We start from the raw sequence: 3,862 nt of genomic DNA, 5'->3' as shown, positions 1-3,862 counted from the left end.
AGTGAGGGTGAGAGTGACACGGAGTGTGAGTTGGTTGTGGAGAGTGTGCGGGGGTGCACACCGGAGCGCGTGATTAGGTGTGCGCTGAGTGGTGGATGCAAGAGTGCACCCCCATGAGTGGTACGGAGTACGTACCGGGAGAGTGTGCACAAGAAGGTGCACGAGAGAGGTGTGTTATGGAGTGTGCGAGCAGCGAGTGGTGTGCACCTGAGTGTGAAGCAAAAGGGAATGCACGAGCGAGTGCAATGGTAGAGTGTATGAGAGGCGTTGGAGCAAACAGAGAGGAACAAACCTCTCTGGTGAGAGAGAGGAACAAACACCCAGCAAGCTGGCATGATGACAGTTGAAGTCGCCACATATGAGGAAGAGAGAGTTGGGATGAGTGGATAGAAGTTGGTCCATGTTGTCAGACATCAAAATGTAAGTGGAGTCATCACTGTTTGGAGGACGGTACAGAACACATATGAACAAAAGGTAAAAGGTGGGAGCGGAGAGGAAGCCATAGCCAGAGGTACTCCAGGGGGGGCGGGGGGGGAGAGAGGGAAGTGCAAGGAGAGTGAGGAAGAGAGTTTTCGATAAAGATAGCAACCCCACCACCAGGACGAGGCTCAGGTCTATCATACCGGAAGAGGGAGTAACCAGGAAGAGATATTAAGGAATCAGAGACATCTTGAAGGAGGAAAGTTTCTGTTAAGCAGATCAAGTCTGGATTGTCAGAAGCAACGTGAATGGAGAGATCAATCAGGTTTGAGCGAAGGCCCCGGATGTTTGAGGTCCATACCGTTAATGAAGAGTGAGGGGGAGCATCGGGTGCAGGACGGGAGGGGAGGGGTGGGGTGGGGTCAGATGAAGGATGAGAGGGGTAGGTAGGGAGAGCTGTTGATAGTGTGTCAGAGATTACAGAAGAGTTACAAGAAAGGGAAGGATGAGGAGGACAAAAGGTTTGATGGTGATGGGATGAGGCACAGTGAGGGGTTGTTTGAGGAGGGGCAGAGGAAAGTAGAAGGTTGGAGAAGGTGGAGGTATGAGATAGAAGGGAGACGAAGTTGGGAGGCAGCTTTGAGGAGGAGGGAGAGGGGGAAGAATTGGAGAAAGATGGTAGGGGGTAAGATTTGAAGGGGAGGGGTTGGGGGGAGTTTTCAAGGAGAGGGGTAACGGGGGAGTTCTGATTGGGAGGGGTTGGAGGGGGAGGTTTGAAGTGAGGGGCAAAGTGGGAGATTTTGAGGGGGAGTTTTGAAGGGGAGGGGCAAGGGGAGAGTTTTGAGGGGGAGGGGTAGATTTGAAGGGGAGGAGCAAAGTGGGAGATTTGGAGGGGTGAGGAGGGAATTTAGGAGGGGAGGGGCAAGGGGGGAGATTTGGAGGGGAGGGGCGACGGGGGAGTTTAGGAGAAAAGGGGCGAGGGGGAGAATTGAAAGGGAGGGGGGAGGAGGAAGTTTAGGAGGGGAGGTGTGAGGGGGAGATAGAAAGTGGATGATTAATGAAAAACGAACATTTATTACAACTTGGGTTTATTGTTATTTTCGAAATAAGAGATCCGTTTAAAAACGATAGAGGAGGGGTGGAATGAAGGTGAGTTTAGAGCATATAGGGAGGAAGAATTGTAAGAGATTGAATGTTTTTTTTGAAGTGGAATGAATCGAAGAGGAAATTGAAAAAAGCCTTTTAAATAGGAAGAAAAACTGTGTTGTAATATACCACTGAATAAAACATTGCAGGGGAAAGTTTAAACATATTTAAATAATATTTAAACAAAACTGTGAAAAACAATCATCTTCACAAAATACCGATGGGGAGAGGGAGTCGAGAGGGACAACCACGTGTCACGTGAACAGGGCAAAAGGTGGAAGACATAGAGATAAAGGGGGCGGGGCGAGACAGCGCACGTGGAGAGAAGCACACGATGAGAACAGCACACGTGGAGAAAAGGAAATAAATGTTTGTTTGTTTTTTGGGGCGGGGGATTTAATACGTTAGACAAAGAGTAGAAGTACGGGGGAGAAGAGAAAAATCTAAGAACCAAGCAATACAGCGAATGAAATAACTTAAATCAACAAAACACCGATGGGGGAAGCCTCAGGTTACAAGGCCGCGCACAAGGAGCAAACAGTAAACGATTAATTAATGACAAGTTACAGGAATTTCAAACCAAAACTAACTGGAAACAAACAATAACGCACAGACAATAAAACAACGAGTGGAAATTTGACAAACACACGAATGGAAAAATACTTAAACTTTTGATGCCTGGAGAGATCAAAAGTCACCAACTCACTCGAGAAACCGGAAGCCGAAGTGAAGCTTAAGGCTTAGCTTTAGAAATGTGTTTTGTTATGTTTAGAACTGATATCCTCAAAGCAGGTTTTTCCTGCCATAGCTGAATCAGCTCATATCATGATGTTCAGTCCAAAAGTTCACCATTTAGTTTTGGAAGAAAATGTGAGACATTGCTGCTCTCCAATTGGCTCAGTGGAAGCACATTTGTCCAGTTCAGGTTTTTCCTCTCCTTCCTCTCTCTCTTTCCCCCTTGCTTAGTGCTTCCAAATAAGGCCCCATGATCAATACATGCCTTTTTACCCTCAGTCCTCTCACTCTTATCTAAGCCTAGATCATATATGCATAAACAAGGATGAAAGTTCTTATTGAGGACACAGACCCCACCTGGACTTGACCTCCTCCCCCTTTTCGCCATCATAACACTCCCCTCTCACTCCCTTGCTTCCCTTCCCAACCAACCCCCATTCCACTGCAAAAGTCACAATTCCCAAATTGCACTTGATTTTTAAACGGACTTAGCTTGAATGGATTTGGAGGACGTCAGAGGAGTAAATCAGCTTTTAAAAAGCAGAAAAAGTATATATTGTAAACACTGTTTGAATATAAAGTCATTGCCATCGACTTTGTCGTGAACATACACAACAAAAGTTTTAGTGATGCTGTTAAACAAAAGTCTAAAACAAAAGTTTTAGAACACCTCAATTTTTCCAGTTTTTATTGAAATTTATGCAGTTTAATGTCTCAATGTACTCTAAAATTAAGCATAGAACAAATAAACAATTGGAGATTTTAAAAAAGAAATAGAACCATTTTGTTTAACAAAATTTAATTTAAATTTTTGACTCGGCAAAGTAGCCACCTTTTGCAGATATAACCACCGAACACACTCGTGACATTCTTTCTACAATGGAAATCAAATATTGTTCGGGAAGTTCTTCCCAACACTGTTGCAGAAGTTCCCACAAATGTGTTGCACTTGTAGGTTGCTTTGCTTGCACCCTTCTGTCCAGTTCATCCCAAACCAGCTCGATGGGGTTTAAATCTGGAGACTGTGCTGGCCATTCCATGATTTGAAGCCTACCGTATTGTTCTTTTCCTCGAAGGTAGTTTTGACATAGCCTGGAGGTGTTTAGGGTCATTATCTTGCTGTAGGATGAACGCCTGACCAACTAGGCATATCCCAGAGGGTATTGCATGGCGCTGCAAAATGCTGTGGTAGCCCTTTTGGTTCACGGTGCCAGTCACTCTGTGCAAGTCGCCGACTCTGGATCGAGGAAAAGAGCCCCAGACCATCACACTTCCTCCTCCATGTTTGACAGTTGGTGTCACACACTGAGGAACCATCCTTTCGCCTGCTCGACAGCGTACAAAAACACTGCGTGATGAACCAAAAGATTTCAAATTTTGATTCATCGGTCCATAAGACCTTCTTCCAGTCTTCAGTAGTCCACTGGCGGTGCTTCATGGCCTGGGCAAGCTTCTTCTTCTTATTTTGCCATCTTAGCAATGGCTTTCTTACAGCCACTCGACCTGTCAAACCTGCAGCTCGAAGTCTTCTCTTCACAGTTGAAACTGAGACTTGCTTACT

Source organism: Myxine glutinosa, chromosome 9 (assembly GCF_964187855.1).
Source record: "Myxine glutinosa chromosome 9, kmMyxGlut1.1, whole genome shotgun sequence".
Lineage (NCBI taxonomy): Eukaryota > Metazoa > Chordata > Myxini > Myxiniformes > Myxinidae > Myxine > Myxine glutinosa.
The sequence above is the reverse complement of the archived record's forward strand: the minus strand, read 5'-3'. Positions refer to the sequence as shown.